The following is a 22,119-nucleotide window of genomic DNA, read 5'->3' as shown; positions in this document are numbered from 1 at the left end:
CAATAGTTAGACATTTTGAATATCCAAATTTCTTCCTAACTGTCATTTGCAATCCAAAGTATCCTGTTATTGTCTGTTTGTTAAACAATACGGAGTAATAATTTGAAAGCTGATGACATACGTTAAATTATATTACGACTATTTAAAATGAAGGTAAATAGTATGATAGGAAAATTCAAAAATAATCATGATTTTAGCGAAGTTAGAGCAAGTATTCTCAATCCCTCTTTTAATGGTAAGGTAAGTACATATATATTCACTAAAATTTTTATTTATTTTATATATTATTGTACTTATTCTACACTTTCATTGCAGTTGTTTACATTATTGCTTTTGAGAAACGTGATCTTCCTCATGCACACATAACTCTGAAGAATAAGAATATGTTGCTATAATTGAAGATTGAAAAGCCTTAATATTTCATTTTTAAGTATTGTCTGAATGTTTGTTTTAAGTTGAAAGTTTGTGTTATGAATCTTTGAATGCTTTTGTTTTGTTACTTGATGAATATCTATTTTGAATCTTTTTCCTTCTAACATGATTTGTTACATGATGATCATGTCATAACCTTAATTAGATAGTTTTTTTTTTTTTTTTTGTTATGAAACATCATGTACTAATTATGTCTATATTTTGATATTTTATCTTAGAATTAACTAGTGTTCGAACCCTCGCTTCGCGCCTGGGGTTCGGCTTTCAATGTATTTTATTACGTTTAGTTTGTAAAATTATTTCGTGGCTAACGATGATGTCGTTGAAGCGCAACTCGAATCGAACTAAAAGGTATAATCCGTGAAAAATTTAAATGTTATTTTAAATTAACAATATATGTGCATCTCCGCGTTTCGTTATGCAATTGTCGACTTTTAAAAATTTAACGCAAAATCAACGTGTATGAAAAGTACCTAAAATATTTAGGCTTTTTTTAATAAGCGTCCATTTTGCGTATAGTTAGTGACATTGTGTTCCTAAAATTATTTCGAGTTTAACGATGGTGTCGGAAAAATTTAACTCGTTGCGAGCGAGAAGATATGGTCCGTTGAATTTTTGGGTGGAGTTTATTTAAGATTTTTTTTTGAAAATGTGTATTGACACTTTACCCCCCTGTTTGGGGGGTCGATTTTAATATTGGAACAAAGTATGGAGTTTTTTTTGGAAAAAGGTGGGAACAAGTGAAAGGACGAAAACGCCCTGGTTACTATTCATCGTTTTTGTCTATTAGATACTACATCCGTCTCATTCCAATAGGCCATTATTCCATTTTGGGATGTCCCATTCTGATAGTCCACTTCCATAAATAGAAAGAAAAGAAGATATTTCATTGGTGGATCTGGAGAGAGAAGATATTTCATTGGTGGAGAAATGAAGTTAGTGGAATTTCCTAAAACTGCGTGTTTTTTGTCTGTGTACTATTGGAATGAGACGGAGGGAGTAGTATATAAATATAAATATAGTCGTATGGTATTCCTGGTATACTTATTTTGCAATAGATATCTTCAAACCCTGTCGATTATATTTGTTTGCAAGCGTCTATGTACGAAAGGAAGTTGATTCACCAATATTTTTTTAGAGTTATTAAGAGTCTTCAATTATCTATTTATTTACATTTGAAAGTGTTGACTACTACGGAGTACTATTTATTCAACATACTCAAGTGGTTTTATGAACATACTTACAGTTGCTTCCATTTTAATATATTTTCTTACTTTATTCTATTTTAGCACTTGTATTTTTATTCAAAGGCTAATGCTTTTTGTGTATGTTATTGTCAACGAAATCTAAACAAACCGACTTTAGCATTTATATTCGCTTAATAACTAAAACATATCATTCAACTGTTTCGTTTAAACAAAGTTGTAGTTCCACGGGTCCTCTCACTAGTTATTTGATAAAACGGTAGCAAAAATCAAAAAGCAACAAACTCAGCTTTGGCTATTATTTATATTATTAATTAGTAATAGTAATACTAACTAGGAAAATTCTGGCCCGCGCGATGCGGCGGGGCTTTTCGGGTTGCATATTCATATTTCACATAGCGTTATGTATTTACAGAATTAAAAACGCGTTGCTACGAGTATGGTTGGAAACACGTGGTTAGCACCTAGTGTGCATAATGGACTCCACGTTTTTAGCGTCGAAAAAACCGCATAAAAAAGGGAACAGAATCATCGATACGATGTGAATAGTTTGGGTTGTTTATTATACCTGTATGTAAATGTATAAAAAAATATCTCGATATATTTAGCATTTTTTAAAAACAATCCGTTTCGCGCATAGCTAGTAACGTTGTGTTCGTAAAATTATTTTGAGTTGAACGGTGATTTTGGAAAATTTTATTTCGAAACGAGCGGGAAGATTTGGCCCGTTAAAAACTTGGGTTGATTTTGCTTAAGTTTTATTAATTAAATAGTAATTTTACAGTTTTTATCCTTGAAAATCTGACATGTTTAACATTGTTTGGGGGGAGTTTGATAAGTTTTTTGTTGGTGTCGTTTGATAAGGGTGGGGAGGTCTAAACGAAAAAAATTTGGACCTCTTTTAGTATATAGGATAAACATTGTTTGGGGGGAGTTTGATAAGTTTTTTGTTGGTGTCGTTTGATAAGGGTGGGGAGGTCTAAACGAAAAAAATTTGGACCTCTTTTAGTATATAGGATAAATAAATAAAAAATAAATAAATAGTAACTAAGATTTTTATAAACCATAACACAACTTTTAAGAATTGTCATCACAGAATTCTTTTTTTATATATAACTTCGTTAACAAATCTATTAAGGTTTTAGTCTTGTATAGAATTTTTTATACTCTTGAGTCAACAGTTTTGTATCAAAAAATGCTTTTCATTTTATGCAATAACAGAATAATAATTATCTACATCTACATATCTTTCTTACGGGTTTGAAGTTTCCCCTTGTGATATTAGCGCGATGACCAGGGAACAATTGAAATCACAATTACCAAATACAACAACTTCACTTAAACAACAAAATATGTAGTAGATAACATAGTAGCCAATTACGTACAATCACAATTACCGAAAACAACAACCTCACTTAAACAGTAAAATATAGATAAAACAGTAACCAATTACGTGCATTCGTAATAACTAAATCCTGTGTAGCTAGCTAGGTTGTTGGGGTCCATTTTCTATTTGCTCTTCCAAAAGCAACATTCGGGGCATGGTAAAAGAGACACAAACCTAGTATTCCCGCAGGCTCTGCAAAAAGAAGGATAATCTCTTTTCGGAAGCCGATTGAGTTTCTTTTTCAATTCTCCGCTCCAGTGAAGCTTCCGAATCACATCTATTCCTCCGACGTACTTTCCTCCTATAAACAGTTGCGGTAAGGTCAACGAAGAAGAATCTGACCCAAAGATCTCTTTCATTTGTTTTGTGTCCAAGTAAAGATCCCTTTCATCCACACGCTTTCCGTATCCTTCTAGAATCTGTCGGGCTTCTTGACACACATTTTGTGTGTCCACCATCACTCCACTACTGGTGTGATACAGTACGACCAGATCACTTTTAGATGACAACTCTGTAGGAATATTTAATGAAAGGTCAAGATAATATAAAGCTTCTTGATTATCAATAGCCAGCTGGTTTTCCTTTTGCAATTTTATAGTTGATTGAAGCCTGTTCATGACTTGGTCCATCGTGGGACGTTTTTCGGGATCATTTTCCAAGCAATCTCTTATGAGATTTTCACAAGCTCTTGTACATTCTGGAGATATATTTGTCTCCACATGTTCTGGGGTAAACCTTTCGAGTTCTCCTCTCATGACGTATGGAATTGCTAACATAACCAGTTTCTTCCAGGTTGGCCTCTCACATAATACCTCCAAGAATACAACACCAAAAGCATACACATCAGCTTTTCGGCTTAATTTATACCCGGGGTCATAGCATTCAGGAGGCAAATACCCTTCAGTACCTGTTAATCATCATAAGACAAATTAAGCTTCACTATAAAATAAAAGTTGAATATAAAAAGAAAAAAGAAAAAAAATCTAAGTTGTTCAATATATATGTGACTAAATGTTATATAGTCGATCTAAAAGTTTATAATCATGTTTCAAATACGTACCTTTGATATGATTCGTGACTTGTAGTGAACCGGATGGACCGACATCACGCGTTCTGGACAATCCAAAGTCTGAGATTTTTGCAACCATATTGCGATCCAAAAGAATGTTGTCAGTCTTGAGGTCACTGTGAATGATGTTAAAATCCGTACGAGAATGGAGGTACTTGATACCTTCTGATACTTGTAGGCAGATCTCGAGACGTTGCTCTACTGTTAAGCGAGGAGTGCGGTCTTGACTTTGGTACATATAATCATACAAGGAACCATTTGGCATGAATTCATATACCAGAATCCTCTCAGGTTCATCAACACAGTATCCGACAAGTGAAATGATGTTGGCGTGATCACAAACAGACAACAGGTCGATCTCCATTTGGAACGATGCAATTCTTTCCTCTGACTTTTTGGTCATACGCTTCACCGCCACTTGGATTCCCGATATGTTGCCACGATAGACTTTCCCATATGCCCCTTCTCCTAATGAGTTTGCATTTGCGAATTCATCAGTTGCCTTTTTAATTTCATCAAGTGAGAAAATCTTGCACGAGGAAGATGAGGACTCATGAGACATGATAATTTTGTGACCAGGAAAGTGGAATGATGATGATGATGATGATGATGATGATGATGATGATGATTATTTACTAGATTGAATGATGAGTTGATCGATACAATTCGAAGTTGACAATCTAGATATCAATTTATCCTTTTTCTCATATCTCAATTGAAGAAAAGCTTGTGTTTATGGTCAATCTAACAATATATATATATATATATATATATATATATATATATATATATATATATATATATATATATATATATATATATAATATTATTTCTTTCGGTCTCAACTTGAAAATTGGGGCTAATAAGACCTAAAATATATACACTCCGTACTACGAGTATTAAATAATTATTGTAATGTAATCTCTACCCAGTGAAAAAGCCAAAAACCAATTTTTTTAAATATGTAAAACCAGGGAACCAGTTGGACGATCTGTAATACAATGTTAGTTTGAGCGTTGACTTTTTTACACCAAAACTAGAACCGCCAGAAATTGCTTTGTGCTGCCTCCTCTTATTATACTAGTGTGTCTTTTGGCTGTGCATTATGCACAGCCCAGACTTTGATATTGAATGTGAACCAACAATCTCAATCGTCTCCAAATTTTAAGATGAAAAAAATGCATTGAAGTGTATAATATGGTGTATGAAAAGACAGATTATGACATAACTACAATGCTGATTAATAGGTAAGTTATCATGAAAAGAATTTTAAAGGTTCAATCAACGCGCTGATAGTAAGATTCACATCGCAAAGTTATACTCATTATATGATACAACGTAAACATTAAGATGTCTCAAACACATAACACTTGAACCAACATCTTGATGCCAAATAAATAGTCGTCTAGATCGGCATGTTTAAATGGTGTGTCTGACATAGATGGTCACCAAGTATTTAATTCAATAATTGCAACAAGTATATTCAAAGAACTATATCTCCAATGACTTCGATAACTTCATAATTACGACAAAATATATATGTTTCTCGTAAGGAGAATGCAGCAAACTTTATTACAATTTACAATAATAATTAATACAGTAACTAAAGAAATTAGCCGAGCTAAACTTGTTATACTACAGTTTTTGAAAGAAAGTATATTAGAGTAGAGGTGGTCATTCGGGCGGTTTATGGTTTACGTGGTTTATTCGGTTTTCAAGAATATTTTTGAGAACCAATAACCAAATCAAATTTGACAAAACCAAACCAATCCAAACAAATAAGAAATCGGTTTACATGGATTAGTTTTTGTTAAACCAAATTAAAACTTTTAGATAAAAACTGTGTAGTTTTTAAGGAAAAAAACGCAAAAATATTTTATTGATAAAACAATAAGTATAGAATTGATACAATATTTCTGCCAAGCATGCAATATGAGAAGCAGTTCAAGACTATACAACTCATATTTACAATCTAAAGTATATCAATGAATTGAGTAGCACAAAAATAGAAATGGAACTAGCAGCAACTAAGTTTCCAAATATAAATAATTCATAATACGGAGTAACTAATAAACAAATTTAATTGTTAAAGTGAAATCAAACCAATAAAAAACATTAAACTCAAACAAAGAACAAATAAAAGATAACTCATACAAAAATTTCAAAATAAATTAAATGAAATATATATTATTTAATATATATACCATAGATAAAAGTATATTTTAATTTTTCGGTTTAAAACCAAATGTTATGTTATTTTACAAACCAAATCCAAACCGAAACCGATAAACATTTCGGGAGAAACCTATAAACCAAACCAAAACCAAACAAGTCAACCCACTTTAACCAAATCAATTTGGATTGGTCGGTTTCATGGGTTAAACCGTTTAATGTACACCCCTATATTAGAGTGCACAACTCATTGTCAATCAACTTGAAACAAGTCAATCAAATTAATATACATTGATGACCTACTACTTTGGTAACTATGTAAGCATTCAAGTGTACATCCGGCTTCAAAAATCCAGTCCAACGACTCGACATCAAAAAGTACCCAAGCCCATTTATCACTTCTTTCTTCATCTGCTATAAAACATTGTTTGTATAATCCCTGTAATTAAACTCATCAATAGTAAGTATAGATCACTTCTTACAGACATGTACTCATTCCACTTAGCGGTTGTAAGCCGAGGTATCTAAAAGAATCGGAGTTTTTCGAAGTTGAAATGCAAAGTAACATCCTTGAAAATTCTGATATGAGAAAGTAATCTAAATATACATAAATGAACCCAAAAAAAAAAATACGATATTGACTTCGAAAACTAATGCCAAAGTTAAGCTACCAAATTAAATAACACAAAAAGTATAAAATGAAGATTCTTAGCACCAAAGCCAACTGGCTACAAAAGTTACCACGACATCGTGACATATGAAATTTTTTTAAACCAAAAAAACACTGTCAAGGAACCATGATAGTGATATATTTTGGTAGCTATTGGTATTATGTATGATGATTACTGATATGCTTAAAGGGTCATTAATGAAACAACTATAATGAAAAGTAACTGAAACCAACAAACCTTGAATTTTATACCTCAAATAAACTGAATCGTCATGGTTGCTATTAGTAATCGCACTTCTACTCCGGTTATAAATAAAATCCATATTAGTAAAGGAAGCACACATAGAAACCTTAAAAAAAAAAATAGTGATGTAAATCCGGAGCTAAACCTGAAAAAAATCATAAACTAACATTGAGAGCCACAAACATCAGATGGTTAATTAGATTATTAGAATTTAGAATCGTATAAAAAAAACAAACGGTTTAATGTAACATCTTACCAACATTAGTTATATGAACCCGGATCGAAACCTAAGAAGCCATAAACAACAATGAGAGCCACTGAGCCACAACGCATCATATGGTTAATTAGATTATTAGAATCGAATAAAAAACACTAATATCCTGTTACCTCGTCAAATGGATATCAAATATCACTAACTAAAACAACATGTTGTTCCTGTTAAGAAAATCAAAAATCAAAAAATATTCCATGGTACCAACAATTAAAAACTATTATAATCAAACACAAGAATAAGAAAGAAAACATACCTATAACCTAATTCACAACTGATAATTGAAGATACGGATAAGAGTGTGTGACACTAACGAAAACTAAACGTATCAAGTAGATGAATACCCAACGCTACACGTGTCCAACCACTGTAGCTTATGTATACGCACAGTACTTGCCTGTCAATAAGAAGAAAAACGTGGCGGCCTTAAGATTACGTATTGGAATTTTTACGTAAAAGCATAAGAAACTAAATGACAAAGCCCATTAAGAAATTGGTTGTTGAGATGGAGATCAAAAGCCCAAAAGGTCCAAATTAGAATTACTCTGGAAAACAGATGTTGATGAAATACCTTGCACGTGAGCGGCATAAAACGAGAGAGTGGCATGGTCAACCAGTTATAACATGACACGTGGTAGGCTGTAAGGCAGCTTTTGAAAAAATACCTCTTTATGTGGAAAACAGATGTTGATGAAATACCTTGCACGTGAGCGGCATAAAACGAGAGAGTGGCATGGTCAACCAGTTATAACATGACACGTGGCAGGCTGTAAGGCAGCTTTTGAAAAAATACCTCTTTATGTATAGTAGTAATAGTAATAAGATATCAAACTCTTGATTGAAGTTTTTATGGGTTTGAATTCCGGATCTGATTCATATCTATAAATTGTGCTAGCTGATAATTACTTTTTGTTGTAGTTTTACAAAATGTCCGACACATATGATTTTACACCTCTTGTTATTGACAATGGGTCTGGATTTGACTAAGGTTAGTAAATCTCATGTGCATGTTTTCGAGTTAATAGATTTGTATCCTTAGCTTTTGGGCTTTATTTTGGTGTTTATGATCAGAATTGGTGAAATACAACAACAATAACAATAAAACCCAATACCACATGAGTGGTATGAGTGGTGTATGGGGGAGGTGAGATGTAGACAATCCTTCCCCTATCCGAGAATAAAGACAAGTCATTTCTCCACCCAGAGTGAAAACACTCTCAAGAGTAGAGAAAGTCATCTCTCTCTTTATTCAACGGATAAAGAGATTGCTTCCGAGAGGACCTCCGACCTTTAAGTAGGAAAAGTTTAAAAAAAAAAAAAAAAAAATACTAAAATAAAAATAATAATAGACGCCATGAAAATGGTAGAATCAAATTTCCATGGGTTTGAAATCCTGCCTGAAATTTAATTTAGGCTCTAAGAATTGGTGAAATATTAATGGGAATTACTTCATAGTTGAGTTTTAGCCGAGGGGTTCCAATTTATGCGAAACTGATAAAGTTTTGGATAAAAAACGAACCAAAGTGGCAAAACAACAAGAAAAATCCTTCCATCCCAGAAATGCGGCGCATATGAGTCAAAATGCACCGCATATGAGTGCAAAAATGATGCCAATTTGATCAGTAACAAATACACACAACTATGCGACACATTGGGAATGGGATGCAGCGCATGTGAAATGCGCCGCATATGAAGATGACATGCGGCGCATTTGGTCTGTTTGGTGGGTACATTTTTGGCCCACTATAAAAGGTTTTAAGATAGGGTTTTCATGGGAGAGCAGCAGTTTTTATCCTCGAAAAATCCCCAAAAAACCTCATCTACCTCAATTAGTTGTAGATTAAGGAAAATCAAGGAGATCAAGCTCAAGTTTAGTGATATTAGTGTTTAGATCTGCTCTTTCCATCATTTGGGTTGTAATTTCCACTCAATTTTCTTATAGTTTCATAGTTTACTTGTATTTGATTGAAATGATGATTAGTTGGTTAATTGTTATTGTATATTTGTTTGTTTTAGCCATGATTGGCTAAATTTGATTGTGTTTGCTTATCTATGAAGCTCTAATTGTTGAGTTTGCCCTAAATCTATTGAACAAGTGTTGATTGAATGAAATAATTGGGAAATTGTTATTGAGTTGTCTAATTAATCATTGCTAGTCTTGTTTTGGACATCAATTTGATTATATAAGTTGTTGAACATTTGTGATTTCAAATGGGATTAAATTTATACTTCGACATGTTTACATGATCTAGATAATCAAGGAAGGGATTATAAGTGATTGTGTCCTCTAATGGGATTGGTTTTCAAATTGTCTTTAATCAAAACTAGTGGTGGTTAGTGGTTTTAGGTGATCACTTTGATCATTAAGGGATTTTAAGTGATGTCAATCCAAGTTTAATTTCAATAACTTCTCATGGGTCAATTAAATCTTGTAAAACAATGCTTATGTGAAATTGCAAAGTTAAATTGATTAAGGTTTAATAGTGATATTAAACGGTTACTAGTTCAACAACAAAAGTGATAACAATTGTAATACAAAGGGGCAAGCCAAGCATGAGAGTGGATTAGATAAGTGAATACTACTTAGTTACTTGGTATTTTATCTCATTACTTTCGGGATTATCACCAAAATGCCCTTTTTTTAAGCTTGTTGACTGACAGCCCTAAAAAAAAAGTGTGACAATTTGCCCTCGCAAGGCGCAAGACAGCTTGCGTCCTTGCGACCTTGCGTCTTTGCGTCTTTGCGACGTTGCGACGTTGCGACCTTGCGTGTAGCAGTAAAAGAACTAGTTAAATGATCAGTTTGCGTTCACTGTTCCCACACACATACGCAAACTCCTCTCTGGTGCCCTTTCGCTCGTCATTCGCAAGATCCAAACACTCGCAAATCACTCGCAAAATCTTCATCATCATCCTCACGTCATCCTCCTCACATCTTCATCGTTACTAGATCTTCTTCATCCTTCCATCTTCGATCTTCCCGAGTACAAGCGAGCTTCTACGCCACCAACATCATCGAATCACCATCATCGTTCACTATGTCTCAAGAACAGGTTAGATTTCTTAGATCTATGTTATATTATTCGATCTACTTCATAGTGCTTAGATTTATGTGCTAAAACAAAGTTTTTGCACTCTTTGCACGCCAACTGTTCGAAAAAATGTGTCAACGAAATTTGTTTGTATTTTGTGTTTTTGATTGTATATTATTGAGATTGCGTACGATATCCAGGAATTTTTGCTAGATTCAAGTTGTGTAACTCTGTTGCTATGTAGACGCAAGACAATCCTTGCGTCCTTGCGTATGCCTCACAATGTACGCAAGGTGATATTTGCGACCTTACGTTTGCTATAATTTTACCTTTGCATGTGCACGCAAGGTAACCCTTGCGTCCTTGCGTCTTGATCATAAGTTACGCAAGGTTAACCTTGCGTCCTTGCGTCTTGCACATCAGTTAGGCAAGGTTAACCTTGCGTCCTTGCGGCCTTGTACGCAATCTCTGTCTTGCTTGCTTGCGTCTATGTGATTTTCTTCTGATGTTCTTCTGACTTTTACAGGGCTATGTGGAAGGTAAATTGACCATGAAGAATATGTTGACCGTGATTCCTCAGGTCAAGAAAATGTTGACTGAGAGACAAGAAAAATTATTTAGAAGTACATGCTTTGGTCCCTGGTTAGATCTTTCATACACGGGTAATGATCCTGGCCTAGTACATGCCATGCTCCAACGGAAATGTGAGCGTTCAGCAAAATTAGATGCTAGTAAGTACCCTGAAGAGCAACAAGATATATGGTTTCATTTTTCTCCTAATTTTATGATTAGATTTGGTCGGCATGAATTTTGTTTAGTCACCGGCTTTATGTTTGGTAGCCGGACGGACATGGCACATTACATCCCTCGAAATTATGAATCTAAGACCGCACCCATTAGACGACGTTGTTTTCCAGAACGTCCCGATGGCAGCAACATTTTGGTTAGTGATATACAAAACATCCTTATCAAAAAACAAGGTGATGTAAAGGTTCCCAAGGTTAGTGACGATGATATTGTTCGACTAGCTGTAATTTTGATCGTAGAGAGAGCGTTTATGGGGAAGCAGGGGCAACATGTGGTTAGTAAACAGTTTCTATGGTTGGTTGAAGATTTCAATAAGGTGAACGCGTACCCATGGGGGTCTCGTATTTGGGATGCTACTTACTCAGCGGTGAGCGAAGGTTTTGAGGTTCGAGAAAGCCAATTAGAGAGTGGGGGTGGAAAGGATTACACTTTGGCTGGTTTTATGTGGGCATTTAAGATTTGGATCCTCGAGGCATACCGTCGTACCATTAAGAGTTTTGCAACCAAAACTGATAAGGATGGAGTACCAAGAGCATTATTTTGGAAGCGTTCATCTACTGAAACCTTTACAGTGTCTGACTACCTAAAACTTCTACATATAATGGTTAGTTAATATCTCCAAGAGCTTTTTATATAGTGTATATACAGCAGTTTCTGTTTTAACAGAGCAGTTTTGTGTGTCGCATGAGGACGCAAGATACACCTTGCGTCCTTGCGTGTGTCGCAAGGATATCCTTGCGTCCTTGCGTGTGAACCCTGGGTTATACTTGTTACAGGCGCAAGAATCATGCTTGCGTCCTTGCGTGTGTCGCAAGTTTACTCTTGCGTCCTTGCGTCTACTCGCAAGATGATCTTTGCGTTCTTGCGTCTAGACGCAAAATGACTTTTGCGTCCTTGCGTCATTTTGTTTTTACTAATATAACTTCATTTCAGGATGATTGTCCGAAGAGAAAAAGACCTTTTCGTTCCCTGCACCCATCTGAGACAGAGAGAGGTTGTCAATGGTGGATCCAGAGTTCCTCTTACTTTCAAGGAGATGTTGTTGAAGACGAGAAAAATACACAAGATGATAATCAAGTTGAAGAGGAGTTGGGTGGCAGTTTGAAGGAATTATTGCAGGAGGAGTCAGAGCAGACCTCGGACCCTCATCCAACACAAAAAGGCAACAATTTGCAGGAATTGTTGCGTATGGTTAATACGTTGACTAAGAGGGTGGATGATCAAGAAAAGGAGTTGGCTGATTGTAAAAAGAAGCTTGATGATCATGAAAAACGTTTGAAAGAACAGGAACACCAGGAACATCAGGTAAACTAGGCGCAAGTTTTTTTTGCGACCTTGCGTCTTGCTTGTTATGTTGGCGCAAGGTTTTACTTGAGTCCTTGCGCCTGACGTTATATCAGACGCAAGTACCATCTTGCGTCCTTGCGTCTTGATTGTAATTTAGGCGCAGGTTGTACTTGCGTCCCTAACTCAGACGCAAGGACTTACTTGCGACCTTGCGTATGGCTACTTTTCTTATTTTTTGCGTTTTGTTCATTATAGTATGTTGATAACGAGGATGCATATGTGGATCCTCGATCTTTCTCTGACAATGATACATCTCCGAGGGTTGTTAGACGTGGGAAAAGAGAAAGAAGGCGCACTCATTTTTTAAATTCCCCTTTCACAACACCGGGCTACAGAAAACCATTGGAGAAGGTATGTCTGTAACATTCACCAGACGCAAGGTTTTCCTTGCGCCCTTGCGCCTGATGTTTATAAGACCTTGCATTTTGCGTCTTGGTATACGCAAGATATATCTTGCGTCCTTGCGTATGTTTGCTGACTCATAGATTATATACAGTTGTCTGACGAAGTAGCTTCTAGAGTAAAAAGGCTGAAAGTTTCTCATCAAGGGACTAAAGAAGCTGAGAATGTGTTGCCAATGGAAACTGAAAAGCGTACTGAAAAAGGGGCTGAAAAAGCTATTGATAAACAAGATGAGAACGTGGCTCTGGTGTCTGAGGAGATTGAGCAAGGAGTTGATTTTCCATTGGTTAATGAAGCAGAAAAACAAGCAGACCAGCATGAGGTTAGTGAATGACGCAAGGATCACCTTGCGTCTTTGCGTCTTCTTCATTGTTGGACGCAAGGATTACCTTGCGTCTTTGCGTATACTTCACTGATGGACGCAAGACCTATATTGCGTATTTGCGTTTGCATTACACCGACGCAAGACAATTCTTGCGTCTTTGCGTCTTTATTACTAATTTTTTTTTTCAGAAAAAGGAAAGGAAGAGAAAAAGGAAGGAAAAGGATTGGGTTGGTGAGGAGGAAATTTGGTCAATGGTTGATAAATTTATAAACGATCAAGGAACTTTGCAACCACCACCACCAAATGCATGGAGAGATCAAAGGAAGCATGTGGGGCCAGCAAAAGATTTGAAATCACTAATCCTCAATAAGCAAGATACGCGTTGCATGTTCATTTTCCAAAATGAAACCTTCCTCTTCCTTGATACTGAGTTTTGGAAACTTTTATTGGGAATTGCATTTTCTGGTTATTTGGAAAACATAGTAAGTTTGTTAATAATTATAAACTTATGCATGTTTTGTTTTGTTTTTAGCTTTATAACATTCATAATCAACTTGATCTGATTATAGCATATTGATGGATGGGCTACCTTCCTGTTGAGATTTTGGCAGAGGTTTCTGCCCCGAGCTAGCCAGATGTCCTCGAGTCCTCAGTTTCCGATTGCAGATTATACATGTAGTTCTCGATGGACGATTATGCCATTGGGTTTCCTCAATCAACTGGAGAAATTCAAGTCCTTTTATGATGATGACACTCAAAATGAGAGGAGAAGGGGGATACATCTAATCCTGAAGCAGAGGGGATCATTAAATTCAATTCCCCAGATTTTATGTATTTGATTGGTCTTGGGGATGGTAGTGATGACCTTTATCCATCCTGGGCTGAATGTGATAAGGTTAGTCCTTTTTTTTATATAAACTATACATTTTGAGTAAACTGTAATAGGCGCAAGACAAATCTTGCGCCCTTTCGTCCGTTCGCAAACACTCTCTTGCGTCCTTGCGACCCTCGCAAGATTAACCTTGCGTCTTCATTATGGACGCAAAGTCAAATTTGCGTCCATGCGTCCACCCGCAAGGTAAACCTTGCGTCCTTGCGCCTGACGCAAGGTCTACCTTGCGTCCTTGCGTGTCTCGCAAGGTCAACCTTGCGTCCTTCCTTATTGACTTTTTATGTTTCTTTTGTTGCAGATTTTGATTCCAGTACATTTTTCAGATCCTGAACATTTTATACTACTCACTTTGAACTTAGATGAACAGAGAGTATTAGTCTATGATAGTTTAAAGGGTTGTTTGAAAAAAGGTCAACTCGAGGCTGTCTTCAAAAATTTATCAGACAACTTGCCGTTATATTTGAAGGCTATTGATTACTTTAACAAGAAGCAGGACTCACAAATTGTTGACTATTATGAGAACAGAGAAGATGTAGAGTTGATGATTGAGGATGCACCGTATGTGCCAATGCAGAGTGGTGGCCATGGTGATTGTGGTGTTTGGGTCTGCCTTCATATGGAGAGGATAGTTTTTGGTTGGGATCAGATTGACAACATTGAAGACCCTAAAAAGGCTGCTAAGGACTATAGAATTCGAATGGCAAGAACATTCTTCCGTGCACGCTTTGATACACAGGAACCACCACCACCAGAGGACCCAGAGGACCCAAAGGTTGTTAATTAGTTAACTTGTAGATGTAATTATTATACAGTTTTTAGGTAAAACATGTAATTTTTGTATGTAAAAAATCTGGGACAGACGCAAGGCCTTTTTTGCGTCCTTGCTTCTGGTTTTTTGACAGACGCAAGGTATTGTTTGCGTCCTTGTGTCTCTTTAAATGGCTTACGCAAGGTTTTGTTTGCGTTCTTGCGTATGTTTGAAGACTTACGCAAGGTTATGTTTGCGTCCTTGCGTCTCTTTAAAAGATATACGCAAGTTGCTGTTTGCGTGCTTGCGTATGTTTCATGACATACGCAAGGTATTGTTTGAAAAGTTGCGTCTTTTTTAAAGACAGACGCAAGTTATTGTTTGCGTATTTGCGTGTGTTTGATGACATACGCAAGATTTTTCTTGCGTTCTTGCGTCTGTATGTAGGTCAATCCATGACACATATTTAAACAACTAACTGAGACTGATAAACATAAAAACAAACTGAGACTGATAAACAACAAACTGAGACTGATAAACAAGCAACTAATTCTGGTCCCCTAATTCTGGTCTAAATCGTACGTTTGATAAAATTGAGACTGATAAGCTTGCGAAGGTTCGACTTTCTCTTTCGACTTTGACTTTGATTTTGAGGCTGTTTTTTTAACCCTCTGAGAAGTAGATTCACCGGTTAGGTCATAAGAAGCGCTACATGTTGTTCGGTTATGACCTGCTTGCTTGCAACGAGTACATGTTCTTACTTTCTTTTCAGTTTCTTCACCTTGAGATGGAATCCGATCGGTACTTTTTGGGCGTCCAGGTGCTCTTTTCTTTTGAATTGGGGGCTTTACGATTTTCAAGATCTTGGGCCCTGGATCGGACCATTCGGATCGATGGGGCAAAGGAAGGATGTGTTCGGAATATGTATTTATATAAGTTTGAGACAAGAACCAATGTGATACATAACATGTAACATCTTCCACTCCGAAGAGTCGTGCTGCTGCCAATACATGTCCGCAAGGTATGCCTGATAATTGCCATTGCCCACATGTACATGTTCTATCTTCTAGATTAACGAGGCCGTTTTTCCTTCCATCACGCACCTCTATTAGATTGTTTGTCGATGTAAATGCTTGCCATCTTCTTGATTTGTTCGTCCTCTTACCTAATTTACGTTCAACATATGGAGTAACCGTTGAAGTGAGACTAACTGCTTTGTTGTGATGTTTGAAAAACCAATCCTGTATAGAAGCGCGAAAAAATTCCAATAACATGCAAACTGGTAGTTTGCGAGCATGTTTGGATAGAGCGTTAATAGACTCTACACTGTTGCTAGTAAGGTATGCATACCTAACATGACCAGCATGACTTCTGGACCATTTGTTGAAACCAACGTCATTTAGATACTTGTGAGACGCTTTTAATCTTCGTTGAAATACACTAACATGATCTTGAAAATCTGACAAACGATAAGCCTTAACCATTTTCCAATAGTGCCATTCAAAATATTTGAATTTGTTGGACATCGTTTTTATGTTCATGAATAGATGACGTGCGCAAAAAGAGTGAAAGGCTTCAGGAAACACATTTGAAATACCATGTGCTATTGAAGGAGCACGATCAGAAATAAAGGTAATCTCTGACATACGATTACTCATACCACAACTCTCTAAATGATCTCTTAGATTGCCAAAAAACCATGACCAAACCTCGTTTGTCTCGCCTTCACCAATTCCATAAGCCAATGGCAAAATTCCGTTATTGGCATCCATTGCAACAGCGACTAAATTTGTACCCAAGTATCCAGCTTTCAAATGTGCACCATCAACGATGATAATAGGGCGAACATTTTGGACAAATGATCGAATCTGCACGCAAACAAATCAAATGAGATTGCTATTAGTTTAAGATAAAACAATTGTAGGATGAGTGATACTTACAACTACGCCAAAGGACATGTAACACATCACGAATCTATTTTCATTGTCAGTCACCACATTTGTCATGCTTCCTGGGTTATGAATCTTAATGTTATGAAGATAAATGGCAAGCATTCGGAACGAGTCATCCATACTGCCACGAAGCATCTCTATTACATGACACTTGGCTCTCCATGCTTGATTGTAAGAAATGCTCACCCGAAAACGGTTGCCAACATCATCACGTATATCTTTTGGATTATAGTCTCGATTTGCAGCTTTGAACGATTCCATCAGAATACTTCCTAACACCTTTTTGGAAGCATGTTTATTATTTCCCATAAATTGGGTACGTGAGCATGTGTGTACGTCATGAAATTTCTTTACGATGAAGTTGTCAGTGTGGCGTATTTTGTATGCACTACATTTCCACTCACAATTTGGCAACATGCATTTAGCAGTGAATCGAGATTTGTCAGACTTTACAGGCTTAATTTGGAAGTTTTCTTCAAGACATTTTGTGTATAGATGGTTTACAAAATCATCCTTGTTTAAAAAAGTTTGTCGAACTTTAATCAAATCGGATACTCTATAACTGGTTGTTATTTGGCTCGTAGATTCAGTCTCTTGGTCATGCTCACTCAATAAAAGTGGCATATTCCAGAATACATCCTTTTTTTCTTCCTCTTCTTCATTTTCATCTTCATCTTGATCTTCTCTGTCATTTTCTTCCTCCGAAGCACTAGACGCGACAACTGATTCAAAAGGGTGATCTGTTTTTTTAATTTTACATACGTTCTCAACTCCATAGTTGAAGAAATCAAACTCTTCTGTGTTTGGAGGTGGTACTTCAGGTCGTGCTTCTTCCAAATTGGGTGTCTGAAGGTTTGTGCTCTCCTCGTTTGTTGGTAGGTTTTGTTGGACATCGTGTGTTGGTAGGTTTTGATGGACATTGTGTATTGGTAGGATTTGCACTGACTGTAAGTTTTCTGGGAGTTGATGCATTGTAATTTTGTCGACAATGTAAATATTAATAGGAGCATTTGATATTGCATGTTGTAGAAAATCACGAAAGTCTTCATAATCATCAGTAATATCAAAAATAAGATTATCGACAACATATCTCATTGAAACAGGAGCATTATGTGGCAAATTAATTTTTCTAAGAACATTTTTTAACAATATTCTTCGAGTAATTAGTTTTTGGGGAGCAACTGGGAGTTTTAATCGTGTTCTAAAACAATCTAGAGGCAAATACATAGGTAAGTTATTAATAAATTGAAAAGAACCACCACAACATATATGAATAACAAAGGTTTCATTATCACTAAAACTCATTATTTAAAACAAAGAAAGTTACCTTAATGACGCTTGAAATTATATGATTTATGTTGAAATGGTGGAAATGAAGTGAAAATAGAGCTGGTAATACCTTATATGAATTGAAAAAGTTATCCGTAATAGTACAAAAATCGTACAAAATCTTATCCACGAAATCATGAAAATCTTATCGGGATAAGACGCAAGACGCAAGACGCAAAGGCGCAAGTCGCAAGACGCAAGACGCAATACGCAAGGACGCAAGTCTCTTTGTTGCGTTTGTCAGTAACGCAAGGTCGCATGGTCGCAAGATCGCAAAGACGCAAGCTCGCAAAGACGCAAGGTGTCTTGCGCCTTGCGAGGGCAAGTTGTCAAACTTTTTTTTTTAGGGCTGTCAGTCAACAAGCTTAAAAAAAAAGGGTATTTTGGTGATAACTCCCATTACTTTCTTATATTGAAATTGTTAGTGTTAATTCAATTCTACATCAAAACCCCCAATCAAAACTAGGATAATTATTAGTTTTTGACATTCAATTAAGCACGCTCTCTTGGGACGAACTTGAAAGAACACTTGCATGAAATTGATATGATGACCGGGTCTTAGTTGCTTGTTAATTGTGTGATTAAATGTGGTATTTGATCATTGTTTTTATAGAGTGTTGAGCACATATCATACGGCTTTTCTATAGAATTGGTCTAGAATTTCAAGTGGCAGAACCTGTGGTGAACTAGTTGCTCTTCAAGACAGATTGGCAAGTTTTATTTTCAGAAACATGGAGGCAGATTCTTGGTCGGGCTTGTTCAACACAAATGGGAAGTTTACCACCAATTCTCCTTTTCATATTCTTAATAATAAAATTTTGCCTACTACTCCCGTAAATCATGGTACTATAATTTTTTTTTATTACCATCAGAGGTCGAAATTTTTGTTTGGCGTGCAAGACTAGGAAGACTTTCGGTAAAGGTGAAACTCGACAAGCGTGGTATAGACTTAGACTCGGTTCGGTGCCCAAGCTGCAACAATGATATTTACATTTACATTTATTTACATTTACATTTACATTTACATTTACATTTATTTACATTTACATTTACATATATACTAATAAGCACCTAGGATTTTGTAGTTTTAGTTATCTAAGATATTGTAGTTTTAACATTGCTTTCACACTATATTCTATAATTTCCTTTTTCTTTATCAATTTTAAATTAAATTATCTTCCCACTATTTTTAAATTAACTCATATTTTCTTTCTTTTACTAAATTATTAAAAAAAAATTGTTTGTACTTTTATTTTTTACCAATCTAATGAAATATTTTTACATCAAGTGGATGACTAGAGGAAGTGGGAAGTTCATAAGTTTGTAAGAGAAAATACCTAGGTTGGAGTCCTCTTGCCTTTTTTTTTTCTTTTTGTTAGCAATTTTTTTCTCAATTTTCACTCAATATTAGTTTCGTAAGAGACGTTGAAATTTTCCACCGCAACACGCATGTCATTAGGTTTTTTTTTTCTTTTTTTGAGAGAGTTAAAGAAAACACTATAATGCATCATGGTGTCAAAAATATAGTGTTTTCATAATTTTCAAATGTACAACATTACGTATGTATTTAATAAGTAGTAAACATACACATAGGCATTTTTACATAAATATCGTCTGATACTACAAACAGGTATCAAACAACGTGTATCCAAATGCAACCGCTGCAATGCGCGGTCGAACTCTTTCTAGTTGAAACCATGGATCACATGCTTCTTTCGTGCCCAAAAGTGAAAGAGTTATGGGGTCGAATAATGAGTTGGTGGAATTCGGGCATCTCCATGTACGCTAATTGGGACTCACTATTCTTGGGAAAAGGATCGAGATTGGATCCAAATGCATATTTCAAAATTTGGCAAACTATCGAATGGGTATGCAGATATTCAATATGGAGGAATCGAAATCTAAGTTTATTCGAGAAAAAAGACTGGAGCGTCCTAATGAAGCTAAATGAGATCCAAGTTATGAGTTTTTAATGGATTAATAATCGCTCGAAGAATCTTTCCTTGGATTGGAATGTATGATAATTCTCGTGGTTGGCAGGAGCTCTCAAATCTCAATGTCATGTTTCTTTTTTATATTTCGTGTTTAGAATAGGCTGCAAGTTATTTGGCATATAAGGCCATGCATTTCCTCTATGCATGTATATGTACTGTAACGACCCGACTTTTTCGACTTGCTTTTGTGCTTTGTGCCTTCACGAAACTGCGTATTTGTGCGTACTGAGCTATATTATACTCTGGGATCTTACTACATATGGATTACTTTCGTTTATATGTTAAAACGTGTCATTAAGTACGTAGGTTACTTAACTTGATCCCCGGAAGCCTTTACGACCGTTAATGTCACTTAACGTTTAGAACGAGCTATGTTTGTCGGTACACGTTTAACTTTGGTCATAATCGGAATATTATGACTACGAAATACTAATTGTTATTTTATAATAACAATTACTTGGACTTTTTGGATGCTTAATTACGCTTAGTAATTTACTAGAATACACTAGTTAATCTTGTTGGACTTTCTACCTTGTTGGACTTTAGCCCAACCTACTCTAGCTAGTGGACTATTTAATTAGCCCAATTATTAGTGGATTATGACCCAATTATATGTAAGACAAATGCACATTTATAAAAGCCAACATACTAGCATTTTTGCTTACCATTATCCTTAATGTTGCATGGGATCCTAACAATAATCACCACCTTTAGACCACCACTAATCAAAAAGCAACTTGTCCCACCTTTTGTCCCCCCAAAGTCGACGGCCAAAGGGCCTCCCCACCCCTATAAATATCAAGCCATTTCCTCACATTTCACACTTGATTTCATTCTCATTTTTCACACACTTGTTCTCTTATTTTCTCTCTAGTCTTTCTCACTCTAAAACTTGTAAGTTTCTTGATTTTCTTCTTCTTCTTCTTCTTCCTTTCTTGGTCACCACATCATCATCATTGGAAGATCAAGCTCTTTAGCTTTTAGATCTTGTTATATCTTGTAGATTCAAATTTAGATTTGAATCCTTCAAGAACATAGAAGATTCAAGCTTCCTAGCTTTGAATCTTCACTTATTTTGTTAGATCTAAATCTTTTAGCTTATAATCTTTGTATTTTGTTGTAAAGATCCAAACTTGTGTTTGTGGTTTTCATGTAACTTGAAGATCTAGCTTCATGCTTCAAGGATCTCCAAGAACAACCAAGATTCAAGCTTTTTAGCTTTGAATCTTCATTTCTTTTGTTGGATCTAAGTTTTCTAACTTATGATCTCATTATTTTGTTATAAAGATCAAAACTTGTGTTTATGATCTTCATGTAACTTGAAGATCTAAGCTTTATGTTTCAAGATCTTCAAGAACACCAAAGATTCAAGCTTTCTAGCTTTGTAATCTCATAATTTGTGTGAAAAGGATCCAAGCTCTCTAGCTTAGGGTTTCACTACTTTATTTGATCAAGTTTGTGTTCATACTTGTTTGATTGAAGGAAAGTTCGTAGCATTAGTTGTAAATAGAACTTGTATTTGTGTTAAGACTAAGAATATGATGTAACCTTGGTTCATCATCCTTCTAAAACTCTTAAGTGAGTTGTATTCTTATTTGGTCTTAACATATTGTGTATTGATGGTTGAATCTTGGTCAAAGTGATGCTAACACATCAATGAGTTGTACACTTGAAGCTACAAGCATCAAGGATGAGAACCGTGATAAGCATCAAGCACCAAGAAACCCACCGGAGCACTTGTATGCTGTTTTTAGGGGTCTGATCAGACTCCTGGACTTATGGAAAATTGATTTTCAGATAGTTCGTTTCGATTAGATGACTATTCGTTTAGGTCTCGCCTA

Source organism: Rutidosis leptorrhynchoides, chromosome 1 (genome assembly GCF_046630445.1).
Source record: "Rutidosis leptorrhynchoides isolate AG116_Rl617_1_P2 chromosome 1, CSIRO_AGI_Rlap_v1, whole genome shotgun sequence".
In the NCBI taxonomy this organism is placed as follows: Eukaryota; Viridiplantae; Streptophyta; class Magnoliopsida; order Asterales; family Asteraceae; genus Rutidosis; species Rutidosis leptorrhynchoides.
Note: the sequence above shows the minus strand (reverse complement) of the source record.